The sequence below is a fragment of the Aquarana catesbeiana genome, linkage group LG06 (genome assembly GCF_042186555.1).
Source record: "Aquarana catesbeiana isolate 2022-GZ linkage group LG06, ASM4218655v1, whole genome shotgun sequence".
Lineage (NCBI taxonomy): Eukaryota > Metazoa > Chordata > Amphibia > Anura > Ranidae > Aquarana > Aquarana catesbeiana.
The window spans coordinates 135,890,735-135,912,742 of record NC_133329.1 but is presented as its reverse complement, the minus strand read 5'-3'; the positions used below and the strand labels follow the sequence as shown (position 1 = coordinate 135,912,742).

At 43.2% G+C, this 22,008-nt stretch overlaps 1 long non-coding RNA gene across 1 annotated transcript in view; it reads right to left on the bottom strand.

Moving 5' to 3' along the window:
* Positions 1-21,779, bottom strand: part of LOC141148946 (uncharacterized) — a 48,173-nt gene extending 26,394 nt beyond the window's left edge. The window contains exons 1-2 of the long non-coding RNA XR_012235012.1: positions 21,669-21,779; positions 20,509-20,632 (exon numbers count right to left, since the gene is read on the bottom strand). This is a non-coding gene — a long non-coding RNA (uncharacterized lncRNA). The remainder of the gene's footprint in view (positions 1-20,508; positions 20,633-21,668) is intronic.
* Positions 21,780-22,008: the final 229 nt, after the last annotated feature.

The window sequence follows — 22,008 nt, the reverse complement described above, 5'->3', positions numbered from 1 at the left end:
ATTGCTTTTTAGCTATGGTGATTCCATGGATGTCTGTATTTTCACGTAGCTTGCATAGGAAGGGTTTGAGAGTGAGAATTAATAATATGGGGGAAAGAGGGCACCCTTGCGTGTGCCATTTTTGTTAGGAAAGGCATTTGACAGCAGCCAATTCACTCTTATTTTTGCTTTGGGATTCGCGTATAGAGACATTATGAAGCCTATCAGCTGATTACCAAAGCCTAGAGTTTGCAGCACGGCTTCTAGATTGTCCCAGGCCAGTCTGTCAAATGCCTTTTCAGCATCTAGTGATAGGAAAAACCCTGGGTCGTTGGATTTGGTGAGCCAATGGTGAATGTTCAGTACTTTAAGGGTATTATTCCTAACTTCTCTGCCTGGGACAAAGCCAACTTGATCTTTGGAAATTAAATTAGCGAGTAGGGGGAGTATAAGGTTAGCCATGATTTTTGCGAATATTTTTAAATCTGTGTTTAAAATCGAGATGGGGCGATAATTTCAGGCTATTTCATGGTCTTTTCTGGGTTTTGGGTTGACACATATGTGGGCTTACAATAGATTGTTGGATGTGGTATTTGGTTGTGATAATTGATTAAATGCTCTTAAGAAGGGGTCAGTTAGTAGATTTGAAAAAGTGTATGTCATACAGTATTCGTCAGGACCAGGGTTTTTGCCTAATTTAATTTCTTTATTCGCTGCAACAAATTCTTCAGATGTTAAGGGGCTATCAATGTTGTGTGCTTGTTCCTGGGAAATTGGTCTAGGACTGTATTGTGTAAGGAAGTCTGGCATAATGGATTTACGTAATGGGCTATCAGCTTGTGGTTTTTGCTCAGGCAAGAGGTTGTATAAGTCAGTGTAATAGTGTGCAAAATGATTTGCGATGTTGTCGTTATTGGATAGTAATTTCCCTGAAGGTGTGCGTATGGTGCTTGCTTTTTTATCCTGCAGGGCTCTAGCCAAGAGCTTTCCACTCTTGTTGCTATGCTTGCTAGTAAAAGAGTTTTTGGGAGAGTGCAAAATTTTTCCTGATCTTCTTCCCAAGTTCCTCTCTTAAATGCTCTTGTACTTGACCTAACTCTTTTTGGGTACTTTGTGCTTTATTTAGTTTGTGAGTCTGTTCTGGGTTCTGTATTTGTTTCAACAGGGCGTTAATAGATTCTTCTTTGGTATGCTTTGGCACTGCCATTTTGATAAGTGTGCCGCGGATAATGCATTTACGAGTTTCCCATTGGGTCAGGTGGGTCGTGTCAGGGGTGTTATTGATTTTGAAAAAGTCTTTGATGGATTTTGTTGATTGTGAGTGCATCTGAGGGGTCTGTGAGTAGTGATGTATCCAATTTTCAGGTTTTGGAGAACCGTAAGCAAAAATGTTTTGGTGATGGGATGGTGGTCAGTGATGAACATAGGTGCAATGGTTGCTTCGGAGAGTAGGGGGAGTGCCTTTTGTGTGAGGAAGTTGTAGTCTATTATGGGATAGCGGTTATGGGATGGGGAAAAGAAGGTGTAATCTTTTACTCAAGGATGCAGGATATGCCATGAGTCATGTAGGATTAGGTCTTGTAGTTGAATCTTGATTTGCCTGAGGGCTCTGTATGAGAGGGGGGTGTCCCTGAGGAAGTGTCTTCAAGTGGATTTAATGCAACATTGAAGTCCCCTCCAAGGAGAAGGATGCCAGATTGGAAATGAGGATAAAGTCATTGATATGTCACGAAAGAAACTAACTTGGGCCAAATTGGGGCTATAAATATTTGCTATTGTAATCGGTTTTCCCCATACAGAACCTTTGACAAATGCGTATCGACCTTCTCCGTCTAGCAGGGAAACTGTTATTTCTATGGGTAGATTTTTAGATATTAAAACGGAGACCCCTTTTGTTTTGGCCAGTGGGTTGGTTGCATGAAATGCTTCCAGGTAGTCTTTGTTTGTCAGTTTAGGAATATGATTGAATTTGAAGTGTGTTTCTTGGAGTATATCTGCTTTTATTTTCCACATGTATAACAGGAGTTGTGATCTTTTTTCTGGTTGGTTAAGACCTTTCACATTAAGGAATACTATTTTAATTTTTGCCATTTTTGAATTTAGTTGTGATGTGGGCATGTTAATTGCTGGTGTATAGATGTATTTCTTGGTATGAGGGGGTATGGGATTCCCTCTTGGTTGAAAATATGTAGTTGGTTGTGAGGAAAAGGAGAGGGAAGGGGAGAGTGGTGAAGGGGGGGGGGATTGGTAGTAAAAAGGTAGGGGATGGGGGTCAGGGGTTAAATAGTAGTCTGATGGCTAGGATAGACCATCTAACCTGCCGGAATGGAGGAAAGGGGTCGGATATGGTCAGCACAGAACTGCAGACTGTGCTGTTGTAGGGGGTGGTAGGACTGAAGATGTCTCCAAATATTTTGTAATGTCTGTGGATTTAGATGTTCAGGAGCCTAAGAGAATGAGAGGTGAACGGAAGGGGAGAGGTAGTCGTTCGGTGGATAACATGAATACACTACATGGAGGTGTTGTGTTGTTTGATTGCAATGGGGATGTGATATGTATAGTAATAGGCGGTATTTTATTGTTCAAACTGAGGTTTGGCTGATGTATGCGGTGGAAGTATTGTGAAGGATCAGAACACAGCCTTCGTATGTTGGTGTAATAAGTCAGGTGTTTTCAAGAGTAGTATTATACCTGAATTAAACTCTTTCCCTGTGGATGTCTTGTTACAGAGAGTTGACAGGTCATGCGAAAGTTAAGGGGTGCCTTGTATTGACAATAGTATGAGTGTTAGACCCCCTATTGGGTAGAGTTCAAATACTTGACCTGTAGGAAGCGTTTGGACCTATGAAACATATTCTGCCATGGGATGTGCACCGTTTGACAGGTCGAGAGGTGTTCGTTCCTGTAGTTGGAATGTGTACGGGTGAGGTAACCCTTTGGATAGAAAGAGATTTGTGAATGTGCCTTAAAGGCCATGCTAGACAATTTCGGTGCATCAATCAGTGAGCATCCAGGGCATATACAAAATGCGTTTGTGTACAAAAAAGTATATTAAACTATTAGTTAAACATATATATATATATATATATATATATATATATATATATATATATATATATATATATATATATATATATATATATATCTCTATCTATCTATCTATCTCTATCTATCTATCTATCTCTCTATCTATCTATATATATATATATATATCTATCTCTCTCTCTCTATATATATATATATATATATATATATATATATATATATATATATATATATATATATATATATATATATATATATATAGAAAGGCCAGTATGGTGGCCTGAATTTATGGGAGGAGCCTGGGGGGTATTTAACCAGCCCGCTCGCCTATGGTATTTTTCGGTTTCTTGTGTGCGATAGTACGTCACTAGGCCGACTATTCGAAACTCAGCGTCCGTGAGTTCTCATGTTTGTGAGTTCCCGTATTCGTAAGTTCCCGTGTTCGAGATTCGAGATCCTTGTTACTGATTCATAAATTCGTACAACGTGTCTGGCTCGGCTGTCGCAGGTAGGGTTTCGGCTGACGTTTTTCATTTCATGCATTGTTAGATATCATGTCACTAAACCGTGATATCAAACCTACGAATCACTCGCAAAAATTCACAACGTAATCGTAATGCATACCACTCGTACTGTCGTCACGTTAGCCATTTCGTTATTTTGTACACCACCGCAACGCAGACGTCGCTTCGTTCAGGCATATCTAAAACTGTTTGCCATGCTTCATAAGACAAGTCATTGTCATTCGCAAAAATTCTGTATACCGATACTGTTCATTTCACAAACATTTCAGAACATTTCTAAACATTTCTAAGCATTTCAAACCATTTCAAATAATTTCATTCATTTCAGTCACATACCGCGCTCCGATTCGAATCCAGTCGCATCTAAAGATGCACCGATTCGCTCTGGTATGCCCCAGTTGCTTACAGCCTCATTTCAGTGCTCCAGAGTTAGATTCATTGTCAGTTGCAGGTTACGGCTCACCGATTCGTGTCTCTGTCATGGCCATCATTTCACTGTCACGTATCACGTCCCGATTCGAATCCAGTCGCATTAAAAGCGCACCAATTCGTCTCGGTGTGCCCCAGGAATTTGCCACATTTCAGTACATGCTCCAGAGTCCGATTGGTAGTCAGTCGCAACAGCGGCATGATCGATTCGTGCCTCTGTCATGGCAATCAAAACCATTTTCACTGTCACGTACCACGCTCCGATTCAAATCCAGTTGCATCCATCATGCACCGATTCGTTACGGTGTGCCCCAGTTATTTGGCCTCATTTCAGTACATGCTCCAGAGTCCAGATCGTTGTTAGTCTCAGATGCGGTGCGACCGATCCACAACTTTGTCATAGGAATTAACTACCATTCATTTCACTCCCACATATCGTGCCCCGTTTCGAGTCCAGTTGCAGGGTGCCCCAGTTGTTCCAGCCTTATCCAGTACCTTTACCAGAGCCCGGTTCATTGTCAGTCTCAGTCGCGGCACAATCAATTCGCGCCTCTGTCAGGGCAAAACATTTCATTCATTTCATTGTTACGTACCACGCTTTGATTTGAATCCAGTCGCATCCAAGATGCACTGATTCGTTCCGATGTGCATCAATATTTTCTGTTGCCTCATTTCAATACATGCTCCAGAGTCTGGTTCGTTGTCAATTGCAGTCGCGGCATGACCGAGTCAGGCCTCTGTCATGGCAAGATGTTTCATTCATTTCATGATCAAGGCAAACATTTCATTCATTTCATTATCGACACATCACACTCTGGTTTCTTGGGCATTCGTGAGGCATCGATTCATTCTGGTTGACCACTATAGTCTGGGCCTCGTTTCATTCCATGCCCCACAGTTCGATTCATAGCTTGTCGCAGTCGCGGCATACCGATTCGAGCCACCGTCAAGGTAACACATTTCACTCATTTATCTTGTCCCATGCACATGTCGTTTAAGTAACCATACAAATTACTTCTTCAACTTAGTTAATCAAACCCTTCACGAGTTATCACCTTTCCATTTTCCTCCAGGTCAGTCAAGTTCAGTAGGTCCACCCTGCACAAGGTCGGACGATATCCCCCCCAGGTAAAAAACCCCAAAAGAGCTCAAGCTGGGTACGTATACCTTTTTTAGGGAAAAGAAGCAAACTTGAAATTCATGTCACCCTCAATAGGTTCCAGTCGACCAAAACATGACCCCAAGGACAGGACATTTTATCTAGATAAACCATGTCCCAGGCTGGCAGCAAAGACCTCACGGCCCCACTGTCACCTTCTCTGGTCTCAGAGAGCGGCAGTGTGCAGTCCCTCAGGCGATGGACCATCCCCAAGTTGACGGCAGAACTAAGATGCAGAGGCGTGCCCTTTCCCGCTACAGCTAGGAAGGGTGAGCTCTTCAAGCTCCTCTTCCCTCCACCAGCCACAGCAGGGCCCAGCACCCAGCAGGCCTCCCTCCAGTCAATATCTTCTGTCATCTCACAACTCCACACCATGGTGTCATCCTTGTCTACCTGAGTCACGGATGTACAAACCAGAGTGGCACTCCTGGAGGCTCCAGGTTTTGACACCCCTTCTTGCAGGTACCACAGGGTGGAGCCCCATTGTCTATCCCTCCCATTTGGTTCCAGCCAGCATCAGGAAGGACATCCTGGACGGCAGGGACATCAACCTTGCCTCTCTCCTCATTTCCGTCCACGATCTGGCGGAAAATAAAGCCTATACCTGGGGGGATGTATCTGTGGTCCTTAAAGCCAAAGACCCCAGGCTCAACCGGAAATGATCCATCCCTGAGGTCACATTGGCCTTTGGCATGCTGAGGGATGTCCTATGTTCAGCCGCTCCCAGCAGGAGGGAAGAGCTGGACTTATACCTCCATACTGTAGTAGACCTGGGCTACAAGTATGGAGGATTTTCTTTTTACGATTATCATCGTTCTTTTTCCGCGAAGGCAGCAGCTAGGCTCACACAATTTCAGACAACCACAAATTGGAGCCTTATGGACACAGAGCTGTTCTGTCACCACTTTGCCGGCTTTCGCTCACCACTGTGCGTGATTTGCCAGTCCTCCACCCACACCGCCACCTGGTGCGCCAACACGACAATCAGACGCCCCTTCGAGTTTCCCTCTACCTCCGGTGCAGTTCAGGGCCAGTCGGCCCTTGCACAGACGCCTCAGGTGGACAAATTCGGACGACCAGTCCAAACCGTGGGAGGAGCAGCTATCTGCAACAATTACAATTACGGATCCTGCAACTTCAGTCAGTGCCGCCTGCTCCACATCTGCACCCTCTGCCAGAGGGCGCATCCAAGGAACTTGTGCGAGGTCAAGCAACACAAGAGGGCATGACTAAGCCGAGTCAATGTCCTGTGGCTAGGGCTCTACCTCAACTCACACCCCACTCCCTCCCTGCCCACCTACCTTATCCAGGGATTCACAGCAGGGTTTCACACCGGTCTCATTTCCCTGCCCCATACTACCTACGAATGTAGGAATCTCTGCTCAGCGGCCACTGATGAGCAGGCCATAGACCAGCTTTTACAGGTAGAAATAGACAGAGGCTTCATTATAGGCCCCTTCACTCAGCCCCCTTTTAGTACTTGGAGAGTCAACCCTATTGGGCTTGTCAAGGGCAAGTTCTCTAATAAACTACGTCTGGTGTACGACCTGTCTGCGCCTCATTCTTCCTACATTCCCAGTCTCAATTCCCTAATCCCCTCTGAAGAGTTCTCCCTAAAATATTCCTCCGTGGATATGGCAATCCAAGCGATCATCAAAGCAGGTACAGGCGCCTGGCTCTCCAAAGCCAACATCTCGGATGCCTTCAAGCTCCTGCCTATCCCCCCGTCCCTTTGGTGCTGGCATGGTATTAAGTGGAAGGAGGCATACTACTTTGCCACCAAATTGACTTTTGGTTCGAAGAGTAGCCCCTGGCTCTTCGACACATTTGCTCAGTCCCTCACCTGGATACTTTTGCACAAAGCTCAGTGTCAAGGGGTCATCCATTACCTGGACGACTTCTTACTAATAAAATCACCCAGCATGCCCCCAGGAGACCTCGACAAACTGAGAGTCGTATTTGGAAATCTCAATGTTCCCATCACTGAACATAAAGTTGACGGTCCAGCACACACCATTACCTTTCTCGGAGTCAACTTAGACACCTGCACCATGCAGGCCAGCCTCCCCCTCGACAAACTAACAAGCATTAGGACGGTCCTCCGAGAATTCACCCACACTAGGGGGTGTACCAAAAAGCAGCTGCAATCTCTCCTGGGAATGCTTAATTTCGCCATGCGAATCATTCCACAGGGTAGCACCTTCGTGTCACGTCTGCTGATATTCCTTTCACAAACACAGGACCCTGATCAGATCCTCAATCTAGATACCGCAGCAGTAGCGGACCTATCCATGTGGGAGGAATTCCTTTCCGCCTGGAATGGTATATCCCTATTCATACCTACGGTCTCGTCCCTTTCACCCCAGGTTGTGACAGATGCTGCAGCTTCCACAGGCTTTGCGGCAATTTTTGGCCACCAATGGTTTTCAGGACCCTGGCCTTCACAGATACTGTTAATACCTGGCTTCACCCGAACATTCTCCCTCTTCGAGCTCTATCCAATAGTGGCAGCCGCACAGCTCTGGGGTCATCATTGGACAGGGCAAACTGTGGTCTTCACCACGGACAATCAGGCCACAGCAGATATTATCAACAAAGGCAGGTCCAAGTCCCTCTCAGTCATGTCCTTCCTGCGCAGACTGGTACAACTGTCTTTACAACATCAGTTTAATATCCACTGTTCATTTATTCCAGGCAAATACAACCTAGCAGCAGACGCATTGTCACGTGTTAACTATACTTCCTTTTTCAAACAGGTGCCCAGAGCCGATCCAGTTTCGGCCCCTATCCCCGTTTGGTCTCAGCTGACCCTGGACTAGTACAATACCTACAAGGAGCGACCCAGCTCATCAACTACTGACTATCCCATAACACAATCAAAGCCTACCAGACAGCTTGGAGTGCGTTCAATAAATTCCTGGCACTCTGCTCCGAGGAAACAACAGATGTCAAGCACGTACTGGCCTTCATTTCATATTGCCATACTCAGCTGGCCTTATCTAATAACTCTATTCAGCTATACCTAGCCGGCATACAACATTTCTTGACGCTACAAGACCCTGCAAAGTCTTCCCTATTTACATCCCACGCTATCCGAGCCATGCTACGCGGCACCCAGAAACACCAACGGTGGTCAGTACCAAACGTTTACCCATAACGGGGGCCATCTTTAGGGGTATGTCTACCATCTAGACTACTTCTCCATTTGGTCTTCTACCCAGTATGGTCCTACAAGCAGCCATATACTTGGCCTACTACAGGTTCTTGCGACCTGGCGAGTTCACCTGTAGCAACCCCGCAGGCCAAGTGCTACGCAGATGGCACTTGGGCCGCTACCAAGACCACTTCGTCCTCCACCTTGTGGTTTCTAAAACCCAGCAGGCAGGCTCTGGAGTGGGCATCCACCTTTACAAAACCAATAATAGCTGGTGTCCAGTCACCGTGCTCAACCATCTTCTCTCACTCCTGCCTGAACAACCGCACTCCAGCCCCCTTCTACCATTCCCAGTCAAACCCATAAGTGCCTGTCAGTTTGTCAAACACATAAGGATACTTCTCCGCAACCTTCACCTTAACCCCAGCCAGTACTCTGGCCATTCCTTCCGTATCGGAGCGGCCTCTGCAGCATCCCAACACGGGGTCCTAGACCACATCATTAAAAGACTAGGCAGGTGGAAGTCAGCCTGCTTCGCCTGTTACATCCCTAATCCTCAAGTGGAGATGGCACAGGCATTTACCAAATTAGCTCAATGAACAACTGAAAACTAATAAAATACTATAATGAAATATAAAAGTAACAATCAGCTCAAACAACTGTAACCAATCCCCCAATTGCAAGCTGAACACTACAGGTAATCACATATGCCTGAAAGGTAACTGAAATAAAGGGGGTAAGTGCAGCGCAATTTAAAATCAAACAAATTCCCCAATATTCAATCTGGACCAGTCCACTAATAATATCCAGCGACAAAGGAAACAATTTTGCATGCAGTATCCTGTTGCGCTTACCAAAGGAAGTGGACCTCTGCACAGCAGGGGTCAAACTCAAGTGTATCCCCTGAGGGATGATGATACTCCTTGGTGATGTCACTGAAGAGGAACACTGTCGTTTAAGGATCCAAGTATCCAAAGGGACGAGCCAGCCATGGGATGAGCCATGTCATGGACACAAACAAACAGCTATTTCTTCAGAATAACAAAAGTGGTCTTCATCTGGATTTGGAAGTTCACATCCCTGGGGTCTCTGTGTTGGATGGCTGGCTCATCCCTTTGGATATTTGGATCCTTAAACTACAGTGTTCCCCTTCAGTGACATCACCAAGGAGTATCATCATCCCTCAGGGGATACACGTGAGTTTGACCCCTGCTGTGCAGATGTCCACTTCCTTTGGTAAGCGCAACAGGATACTGCATGCAAGATTGTTTCCTTTGTCGCTGGATATTATTAGTGGACTGGTCCAGATTGAATATTGGGGAATTTATTTGATTTTAAATTGCGCTGCACTTACCCCCTTTATTTCAGTTAATAAAATACTATACCCCTACTACAATGTTTTTGCCCCCTTATTTTAGTATACCGTCCATCAGACCAAGGCACACTTCCAGGTTCATTTCATATGGTAAGTCTTATGTTAACTATAAATGTTACCCATGTCCGTATTGGCCATAGGACTTCAACCATAAGTAGAAAGGACAGTATGGTGGCCTGAATTTATAGGAGGAGCCCGGGGGGTATTTAACCAGCCCGCTCGCCTGTGGTATTTGACGGTTTCCTGTGCGCGATACCCACCCTCCCATCCCCTTTTTAGGGCATTTCTTAATTATTCATTTCTCTTAACAGAATATTCATTTCTAAACCTAGGGTATGCCCCCTTATTTGGGTATACCGTCCATCAGACCAAGGCACACTTTCGGGTCCATTTCATGTGGTAAGTCCACACTTCCAGGTTCATTTCATATGGTAAGTCTTATGTTAACTATAAATGTTACCCATGTCCGTATCGGCCATAGGGCTTCAACCATAAATATATATAATGGGGTGTGGAGAAATAATCGTTATATGAGATGCAAACAACTATAGCAAATGTACATGTTATCTTATAATATCATAACATAACTCGATGACTTGAGGTGTCTCAAGCAGTAGCCTCAAAGTTGTGTTGAGACCTTAACCAACCTATATATATTTGGAGGAGGCACCATTATGTCTAAATTTTCTAGAGGAGATAAGATTGGGTAGTCCAGGACTTGCTGAGAATTTCTCTTCTCTTTGTCACTGCAGAACCTGCAGCTGGGAGTTCAGTAAGGAGGCAATGTGGGTAGGGGGCTGCTGGGTATAGAGTGTTGCTATGCTACTGCCCAAAGGAGGTTATTTAGGCCCATGCTGCGTCTATGCCATACAGTGGGTGGTGTTCACTAAGATATTACCTTTGTTACTTCAAGTGTTAAGGCAGTATGGTGTACTTGAGTTTCTGGTCACATCGTTGTCACAGGTTCAGTAGCCGGTGAGGTTTGTGAGGTCTGTTCTTTGGCGCTGTGTTACAGATCAGGGATAAAAGCAATGTCCGAACAGACATGTTTGCCTTGCATTTTACCGTGATGGATGTGGCCTTAATGGCTGTGAGTATAAGAAGTGCAAGGTAGTTCCATAATACAGTTTTTGCCAGTGTTCAGGCATCTGGTGTTTCAATTATACTAAGGTGTTGGAGTAGTGTTTAGGATCCAACTGGGCAAGGAAGTGGGGTAAAACTTGTTGCATAATCTTCAAGGCATGTCATGGCATTATATTGGGGTTAAGGATCTGATGACATGGGGCCTATTCCTTTGTTGGTAAAGGAGTTACTGCGGGGCAGTAGCCATGCATTCCATTATGGGTGGTAACGAATTTTGTGTCTCTTGCATAATATAAAGGGATCCCAATATGCATTGCAGGAATATGAGGGACAGTTCTTTTGAATGTGGTTTCATTAACAGAGGGTTCAACTTGTAATAATATACTAGATATAGTTATGCATAACTGTATTTTAACTAAACAATATGGAGCCAGGTTAGTGGCAAACAGTTTTACTCAATGATAGTATGTAGGTGCAGGGTGTATAAGCCCTTGTCTCTTTTGATGCTTGAGCGTTGAATTGCAGCTGCTGTTTGGGCAGTTAATCTTTTCTGGGTTTTTTTATGTGTGTTGGGGAAGTTGGCACACTATCTCTTCCAGGGGAGCGGAGATTAGCATGGGGTGAAAGCGGGCGTCGTCTGCTCGTGGATGGGCTTTCTCCATGATGGACCTCGATCGGTTATTCTTGTGGTTGGGATGAGAAGCGCGGGTCACAGTGCCAGTCCGGTATCTGGACCATGGAGATGAAGTTTTGCAGAAAGAATAAGCGTCGTCGGGGTATTTGTGAGAGGTCGTGGTAGACTTTGATCTCAATGCCCCTATATAGGATGCATCCCCTTAGTCTGGCTTGGCGCATGATTTCTTCCTTAAGCTTAAAGTTAACCAGACAACCTATGACATCCCTAGGGGGGTCTGTATCTCTGCCTCTGGGACGAAGAGGCCGGTGCAAGCATTCCATATCAATTGGTATGCCAGGGGGTCTCCCAAGGAGATCGCTGAAGACAGTTGTGATGGCTTGTGTGAGATGGCTCGAGTCGACTGTTTCTAGAAGTCCCCTAATTCTAATATTATGACGGCGATCTCTGTTATCCAAGTCTTCAAGATTTCTATGTAGGTCTTTCACTGTATGGAGTGCGAGGTTATCGTGCGCTGTGCTGCATTTATGACTGTGTCAGGCCGTTCTGTGATTTCTTCCACCTCCTTCAGCCGGGATGCTACAGCCTGTATGTCTAGTCTAAGATCCGATATGGCTGCAGACAAGGTCTCTTTTATGTCTGCGGCCACCGCTCTGAGATCTTCTAAGCATAGAGACTTGGAAGCAGGAGTCGGAGGTTCAGTGGGTTGTGTGCTCGAGTGCCTCGTGTGGCTGCAACTCACCTCCCTGATGGCGTCTGAGGCCTGTGAGGAGGAGGCCACCTCGTGTGACTGGGACCGAAAGATCTCAAGAATTTTACCGCTGAGTTGCGTGCCGGTATCCCGTGGTGAGCGGGAGCGGGAGGCAGAGTGGTCCCGATCTGGTTTCCCCATACTGGTGAAGTTATTCTCCCTTTTTAGCTGCTAGATGGACCGTGGAGTGGCGGAGCGGGGAGATAAAGCTGCCATCTTCTTCAGCGTCCAGGCCACGCCCCAAATAACCATACATTTCATCTAAATAAAACTTTAAATTCCATAAAAACTAAAACTAATGTGATGGTGTACATGATATTAAGAAACCATCTATATACAAAAATCTGTCAGTGTGTCAATACAAAGCCCTTCTTTTCTTCCACCACCCTTGTACACTATGTGAATCTTCAACCACCAAAATGTGTCCATGATCTGCCCCAAAATATACACCACTGTATGTTTTACCACTGTGCCACTCTGGGTGTTTCTCACCTGCCCAGTACCAAAATGCGATCTGTAGCACCTTCAGTCAAACTTATAGGTATCACAAACACGTGCCTTGTCCACTATTTCCAAATCTTTAAGTCATATAGGACTTTGTTTAGGGATGAGATGGCCTGGACACATTCCACTTACTATACAATGCCTTGAAAAAGTATTCATGCCCCTTGAAATTTTCCACATTTTGTCATGTTACAACAATAAACTTAAATGTATTTTATTGGGATTTTATGTGATGGACCAGCACAAAGTGGCACATAATTGTGACATGGAAGGAAAATGATAAATGGTTTTCAATTTTTTTACAAATAAATATCTGAAAAGTGTGGTGTGCATTTGTATTCAACCCCCTTTACTCTGATACCCCTAACTAAAATCTAGGGGAACCAATTGCCTTCAGAAGTCACCTAATTGGTAAATAGAATATATAAATGAGGTGTGACCACCATTTTAAACGGTCTATAATGAGTGGACCGATCAGTAGAGGGGTTAACTTCACCTCTCACCGCATCCCAAAAAATATCAATGAAAATATGTCAGAAAACAGGACCCTGGGGATTTTTCGGGGTGGAGGGAAGATGAGGGGTATAGGAGTAAATGTGGGTAAGAAACAATAGGGCATATAGTAAAATATTTGTTCTTTATTCAAGTATATATCAAAAATCGAAGATTTAAAAACAATTAAGTATACATTAACTGCACTTGATCAAAAACATACAGGTACTATGGGTAAAGAGCACATATATGAATATTGCATACGGAAAAATACAACATGTTTCAGAATGTTTAAGATGTAAATTCCTTCTTCAGGGATTTCCTGTGCAGTTGTATAAGTAGTCTGTAGAGTATATAGAAATATAGAGGTATACTAAACCACAATAAACTATAATAATCATAGTGGACATGCGTTAAAAGGGGATCAACTTGGAACCCAAAAATGGGAAAGGGAAAAAAAAAAAAAAAAAAGGGGGGGGGGGGGGAAGGACGAAGGGGGTGATAATATAGTGTCGAAAGAAACTTACTGATTTGTATCGGTTACAGTTGTTTACAACAATCAGAGAGGGTAGTACTTCAAATTCTGATCTCCCAACTTGCAAAAAAGGGGGAAGGACAAAAGGGGGTGTCCTTTTGAAGCAGTTTGAAGACCTCAATACATCAACTTGTGATGTTGACAGAGCACATTGAAGTGATTTATTCCACAAACATTTGTGTGGGTGGAAGCACTGTAGCAGGCTAAACCGTAGGGCATATCCAGCCGAAATGGTCCACAAGGAACGGCCCAGCTGGTATCGATGCAATGTCCTGGGGTATAAGTAATAGTTCGTATAGTTAGATATACTATACCTACTAAGGGATGAACTGCATAAATTATATGTGACAAGTGTACAGTATCAAATATAAAGGTTGTGAGAGCTGGTCTATTTGCATAAAGGTAGCATATAAATTAAAAGGAACTAAAGTTCCACAGGGTAATAAAAGTAAAGTGTACTTTTGCCATATTGTAGCTAAGCTCCTGGATGTAAGGTAGCAAATCAATAAGAAGGTTGTAAAAGACTAACTGGTTGCATAATTACCCAGTATATAAATAACAAATTGTAAATGGGTTATGGGTAAACATATATTCTGTGTTGCTGCAGGGGCTTTTAAGGGCAAGTGCAGTGAATATTACACATATATATATCCAATTAGCGAGATAAGAGCAAAATATGTATATGGCCAATGTACTTACTCTGTGGATACAGGTTCAAAAGACGTCTGCTCGGATGAGAAGATGCAGGGTGTATAACAGACAAGCCTGCATTTAACATAATTGTGTGCCAGCTGATTTGGAGACAGTCCCGCCCAAAAGGGCGTGGGGTCTCCCAGTCACAGAGCGGATAGGACCGGACAGTGTGGGCGTGTAGGATAAGCGCATCAGATTGGGCTGCATACCTCCACAGCTGACTGGTGTCAGCAAAGGAGGTAAATGGCAGCCCAATCGCTCGTTCCCCCGGCGCATTGACGTCCAGCGCCATCGCGTCACTGAGCGCGATGACGTCAGAGGCCAGAAGCGCCGCCGACACGGGAAAAAGGGACGCTCGTATTGCGGATCCAGGGACACCGCAACCCTGCGCATGCGCGGATAGCGGGTCATGATGGATCCACGGGCGTCCAATGGCAGGCCCCACACATATTAATGCATGGGGCCTACCCGTGTCGGGGGACCAAATGGAGGCAAGACAAACACCCCCAGGGCATGCCTGAACACAAATACTCACCCCAATGAAAAATCAATTTGGTGGTGTAGAAAAGGTCATTGCGCAGTGGGAGAGCAGAAGAAGTAGTAGCTGCAATAGATTTACATAACATTGCCTATACAGCATATATATACATAGTGGCATACATTTGTTACATCAAATTCAATACTCAGATAGCATATTACATTATATCGTCAAGCTTTACAGACTATATGCAAATTGAGAGATATTATACAAGGTATATACTGTAACCACATAATGTTATAACCTGACAAAACTGGCAAGAGATATAAAACCTATAGCTCGACCATTGTGTAAGGGGGTCTGAAGGAAAAATATGACTAAATATGGAGGAAAAAAAAAAACACAAGAAAAGGAGGAGGGGGGGGGGGGGGAAGGGGAAACGGGGGTGATCAGGCAGAACGTGGTTTCACACTACATGTCACCCTCGTAGCCCCCAGAGGTGAATCCCTGGAGGAAGGGCTTGAAGCTAAGAATCTCATTAAGGCCTGGGGGTGAGGTGGCATTTAAAATGGAGATCCACCTCATTTCCCGCTGGAGGAGCAATTTGTTCAGGTCCCCTCCTCTGGGATTCTGATGGAGTTGATCCAATACTAAAACCGTTATCTTAGGAATGGATTTGTCATGAATTGTAGCCATATGACGTCCCCACGGGAAATCTGGATTTTTTGTCTTCATTGCCAATATATGGCGATAGAGACGTTTGCATAATTTCTGAATAGTTTTGCCAATGTAAAAACAACCACACTCGCACTGTATCAAGTACACGACAAATGTGGTTTGACAGTTGGCATAGTGTTTGGCTGCAAAGATCCAGCCGTTAGGTAGATGTGGGGTCTTAGTGGTGTTCATATATTGGCAATACCCGCAAGATCCACACGGGAAAGTGCCCCGAATATTGCAGGGGTCTCCCCGAGTGAGACCTCTAAACTCGCTTTTGACCAGACGGTCACCCACCGACGTAGTACGCCGGAAGGTGACCAAGGGGTCAGGTGAAACAAATGGACCCACTATTGGGTCATTAGTGAGGAGGTGCCAATATTTGGACAAAATCTGTCTCAGTTCCACATGTTCGTTAGAGAAGGTATTAATGATCCTGTTATAGGGATTCGAAGCGGAGGTGGGTCTGCCAGGAGATCTTAACAGATCTTGTCTGTCGTGGGCATTAGCTTTATTGAAAGCTTTTTTCAGACATTTATGGCTGTAGCCTCTGTCTAGGAGTCGGTTTTTGAGGGATCTAGCTTCCCTGAGAAAATCGTCATTATCAGAGCAATTACGTTTAACCCTCAAAAATTGGCTGTAAGGGATGGAATTTAATAACGGTCTTGGATGAAAACTTTTGGAATGTAGAATTGTGTTTCCCGATGTGGGTTTGCGATGGAGTTTGCAGGCTAGATAGTTGTTGGAATCCTTAAATATTTCAATATCCAAGAATGTTAGAGCATGATGGTTATAGACCATCGTGAATGTCAGATTGAATACATTTTTGTTTAAGATGTCCAATAAGGAACGCAGTAGTTCACCTGGTCCAGGTCTTCAAACTGCTTCAAAAGGACACCCCCTTTTGTCCTTCCCCCTTTTTTGCAAGTTGGGAGATCAGAATTTGAAGTACTACCCTCTCTGATTGTTGTAAACAACTGTAACCGATACAAATCAGTAAGTTTCTTTCAACACTATATTATCACCCCCTTCGTCCTTTCCCCCCCCCCTTTTTTTTTTTTTTTTCCCCTTCCCATTTTTGGGTTCCAAGTTGTTCCCCTTTTAACGCATGTCCACTATGATTAAATATAGTTTATTGTGGTTTACTATACCTCTATATTTCTATATACTCTACAGACTACTTATACAACTGCACAGGAAATCCCTGAAGAAGAATTTACATCTTAAACATTCCGAAACATGTTGTATTTTTCCATATGCAATATTCATATATGTGCTCTTTACCCATAGTACCTGTATGTTATTGATCAAGTGCAGTTAATATATACTTAATTGTTTTTAAATCTTCGATTTTTGATATATACTTACTTAAAGCAGGGTTAGGTTATAAAAAAATATTCCAAGCTTTGAACATCTCATAGAGCGCTGTTCAATCCATCATCTGAAAATGGAGAGTATGGCAGAACTGCAAACCTACCAAGACATGGCCATCCACCTAAACTGACAGGCTGGGCAAGGAGAGCATTAAACAGAGAAGCAGCCAAAAGGCCTATGGTAACTCTGAAGTAGCTGCAGAGATCCACAGCTCAGGTGGGAGAATCTGTCCACAGGACAACTATTAGTCATGCATTCCACAAATCTTGGCCTTATGGAAGAGTGGCAAGAAGAAAGCCATTGTTGAAAGACAGCCATAGGACGTCCTGTTTGCAGTTTGCGAGAAGCCAAGGTGGGGGGACACAGCAAACATGTGGAAGAAGGTGCTCTGGTCAGATGAGACCAAAATTTAACTTTTTCGCCTAAAAGCAAAATGCTATGTGTGACAGAAAACTAACACTGCACATCACCCTGAACAAACCATTCCTATGTGAAACATGTTGGAAGCAGCATTATGTTGTGGGGATGCTTTTTTTAGCAGGGACAGGGAATCTGGTCGGGGTTGATGGGAAGATGGATGGAGCCAAATACAGGGCGATCTTTGAAGAAAACCTGTTAGAGTCTGCAAAAGACTTGAGATTTGGGGCGGAGGTTCACCTTCCACCAGGACAACGACCCTAAATGACCCAAAGCTACAATTGAATGGTTTAGCTTAAAGCATATGCATGTGCTAGAATAGCCCAGTCAAAGTCCAGACATAAATTCAATTGAGAATTTGTGGCAAGACTTGACAATTGCTGTTCACAGATGCTCTCCATCCAATCTGACAGAGCTTGAACTATTTTGCAAAGAAGAATGGGCAAATATTTTACTCTCTAGATGTGCAAAGCTGGTAGAGACATCTGTAATTGCAGCGAAAGGTGTATCTACAAATTATTGACTCAGGGGGGCTGAATACAAATGCTTTTCACATATTTATTTGTGCAAAATGTTGAAAACCATTTATCATTTTCCTTCCACTTCACAATTCTGTGCCACTTTGTGTAAGTCTTTCACATAAAAAACCCAATAAAATATATTCACGTTTTTGGTTGGAACATGGCAAAATGTGGAAAAATTCAAGGGGTGTGAATACTTTTTCCAAGCTACTGCATCCCTGAGTGGCACACCTCCTGTCCATATTAACCCATTGTGTACCAATTTTAATGTCAGTTTTCAGTTCAGCTCCACACAACCTATCCCTGCCAGGAGCACCATGGGAAGTCTGTCTTATATATCATTAAAATAAGATAAGTTTATGGTGTAAACACCACCAGTCAAATCTGATAAGAGCTAAACACAGTTTATAAGTTCATAATGACAGCTTGCTTGACCCAGCTCCTCAACAGATTGAAGGTTATCTGTAATAGAGAAAAATAGACACCAGAAGGTGCTTCTAAGTGTAGCAAGTTAGTGTTCATTATTAAAAACAGTAAAAAATCCACTCACATTTAGTAAGACGAGGTGTTGTTGTAGCTCAATATACTGCAGACAGCTTTTCTTTACACCTCCAAGGATTGCTGCAGTTTGACCTAGGTCCCTGAGATGACTTTCCTTAGTTTTAAAATATGCCTTCTTTCATCTTACTGAATGTGACTGAGTGCATTTTTTACTGTTTTCAATAATAAACACTTAGAAGGGCTCTCTGGTGTTCATTTTCTTTTATATATTATGATGTGGTCACTGACAAAGTGTGCCTAAGTTTTCTCTGTGGGTGCACCAGGTGGATCAACATGTAGGCAGTTGGGCCTATTTATTTTGATTCACTTTAAGGTGAAGCCTGGAGTAGCGTAAGGTTGCTATGCATTTTCTGGAACTACTTGCATTTTTTTTCATGGGATGCTGGATTTTGGCATTCTTCCTGTAAGTACAGGCTTCTCAACTCTCCCCTCATGCCACATCATAATAAACTATGCTCAGCTGTAATCTAAAAGCTGAGTGCCACTGCCTTGATGAAAAGGTGAAAAGTGTGTAAATATCCTTTTGTTGATGCAGCAAACCATTGAAAAGGCATTCTGTGTGTTGATTACTCTATATGGGAAGGTCCCCTGGAAAAAGCATTCGTGCCAAAGAGCCAATGCAGGATACATTAGTGTATGTCCAGAATTAGGTGTGCAGAGGACTGTCAACAGGTACGTGTTAAATATCCCCACATGCTGGAGAGAGTGCACCAGTTCTTCTTTGGGCTCAACCCCAAAGTATACTAAGACAAGGTCACTACCCCAGTGTCCAGGCAGGAATGGGTTAAAGAGCAGACATGTACCCCTGCTACACAACAAGAGCATCCCATGCAAAATGTGCCATGTTAATGCAATGATTGGTAGCCATGGTGAACAGTGGGTGTTCCTCAGGGACATAGTTTATTAGTTTATTGCAGGGATATGCAATTAGCGGACCTCCAGCTGTTGCAAAACTACTCCCATCATGCTTCTGCCTCTGGGTGTCATGCTTGTGGCTGTCAGAGTCTTGCTATGCCTCATGGGACTTGTAGTTCTGCAACAGCTAGAGGTCCGCCAATTGCATATCCCTGGTTTATTGTAACCTTTTTACTTTTTCCAGCAACTACATCCTTTGCAGCTTTTGGCATTCATTAAATTAATTAACATTACATCTCAGAGCCACAAAGGAAGTTGGTGCTGGAGCTGGAGCTGGAGCTAAATGCTGTGATTGCAGATCTGAATGAGGGGAAGTAGATATGGTGTTGAATGGTGAAGTATCTCCATTCGGAGAAACCAGCCCAGTCCTTTAGCTACAATTTACTCTAACAAAAGGAGTAAACATTTACTTCCAAAAACAGTTATGATGCCCAGAGACAAGAGTGTTTTCTTCTGGAAACCCAGTGCTGTATGGTGTCCATGTGGAACTGCTAATAGATAAATAGAAACACTTGTGACACATTAGGAGGTGAGTATGCAGCAGAATAAGGGTTCGTTTTATGAATTAGTTTAAACAATATATAATTGTTAGGCTTATATAAGAAGTTCGTTTTAGTGTTAGGATTAATGGTGGGTAAGTGTTAAGTCCTCAATTTGAGTGGGTAATAGTTTTTTTTTTGTAGTATGGTTAAAGTTGGGTACGCATGGTTTGAAAATTTGCTGGTCCCGCAAGGACGGGACGAATTTCGATGCGTGAGTAGCCCTACCAGGTCAACAGAAGTGTTAGATTGAGTTCTGTTGAATGATCCTGCAGGAAAACATCCTTTGATTGGTGATGATCAGTGTATTCTGACAGCAGAGGAGCAGAATACAATAGCACCGCAGGAGAATTCCTGCATCCACCTCGCATGTGTGGATGCAGGAATCTATTTTGTTGTTGTTCATGTTCAGCCCGCTGGTCAAAAGAAAAACAACTATGTGTACCCAGCTTATGTGTTAAAGGTTCAGGGGCAACATGTGAAAAGCTTACTTGATGGAACAGGTTTGGGTGGATGTGAAGTGGACCTTTCCCTACTTTCACTAAAAATCAAATCAGCATGCAGCTTCTCATGCTGTTATGAAATCATCTTACATTCATTAGTAAAAAAATGTTTTTGCTTTTACTTACAATTACTGTTTTTCCACTTTCCAACTGAGTGAGGCACTGGTGATGTAACCTTTGTCTCACAGCTGCATTTTGGAAAATTTCTGTCACATGTTCCCGAAGACAGACAGAGTTCCAGGTAGAGTTCCTGGAAGTAAAGAAATACTGAGACTTTTTTACAGTGGGCTGGTAAGTGTATGCACATTTTATTACCCCTACTCATTTACTGTAATGCTTTCCAAACTGTTTAAAGCAGACCTAATGTTTTAGTTCTTGTCAGGTAAGTCCGTCTGACCTAAAATAAGGATATGTCCCTTAATGTTACAATCCTGGCTTAATATGGCTTGATAAGACCATCAGCTTTTTATTTTGCTTTAATTTCTGTGCTTACTACACATCCTCTTTTGAATAACTCGACTGCAGCCTGATTGGCTATTCAATATGGTCCTCATTACCATTAACCTGGCCGCAGTGAGCACCCCCATATTTACCATAAACTCTATTTTGTAGCAATAACTAATTAGAAAGAAGGAGCTGTTATCATAAGAACTTGCATGTTCTGTCTGATCAATGTGCAGAATGAGTCTAAAGTAATTATTTTCATAGTGCTTTACAGGGACACATTTTTTATAATTTAATATAGCAAAAATTAAATCTTATAAAATGCAATGGGCCAAAAGTAAAATGAAAGTATTTCTGGCACAGAGTATCGCATCCGGAACATGACCTTGGGAAGGATCTTTGACTCGTGGCTGGTGCTTGAGGACTGGCTGATGATGTATAATATGGACAGTTAAGCCCCAAAGGCTTTGGTTAAGTAGAATGTATCGTTAAGGGAAATTTACCCAAGCGGCTGATAATTCAGCATCAATTTAAAGGAGGCCAGCTACAATGAAAATGAATAGGGCTTGAACAGATTCCAGTGAAGTCAATAAAAAATAAAAAAGTGACTCCAGGCAAAAAGCTATTAAAGACATGTAGAGAAAAATACAACTCTGCTAAAGTCGTAAGGTCCAGTAGGTTTACTTTAATCTGAGATTCATGTAATCTTTTCAAATATTTTTCTCTGCAAATCATATGTCCTTCTGAGAATGACATTTGGTTTTGTAATGTGCATACCCCCTGTATTTTCCCACCTAAAAGATAGCAAAGAGTCTACAGTAGCAGGGATTGGGAATACTTACCTGTATACTCATCTGGTTTGCTACAGTAGCTGGTGTTCCCAGAACTCAGATTTACAGCACCAAACTGATTTTATGAGATGGGGTGGCCTGTGGCACTACTTCTATACCTGAATGAAATAAGGAAGCATTAGGCAAGTAGGTCATATCCATTGTACAGTGTGCATTTCAAAGTCTAATTTAAATTATGATTGTAGTGTAAATTTAAATGAAAGGGCTACGCATAACCATCACGTGTACAATGTACAAAAGTTTATGTGCAAAATTGAGAAATTGAAAGAAATTTGGAGGATAAATTATTTTTACCAAAACCATTCAACTCTTTCTTACTAAACAGGTGCTT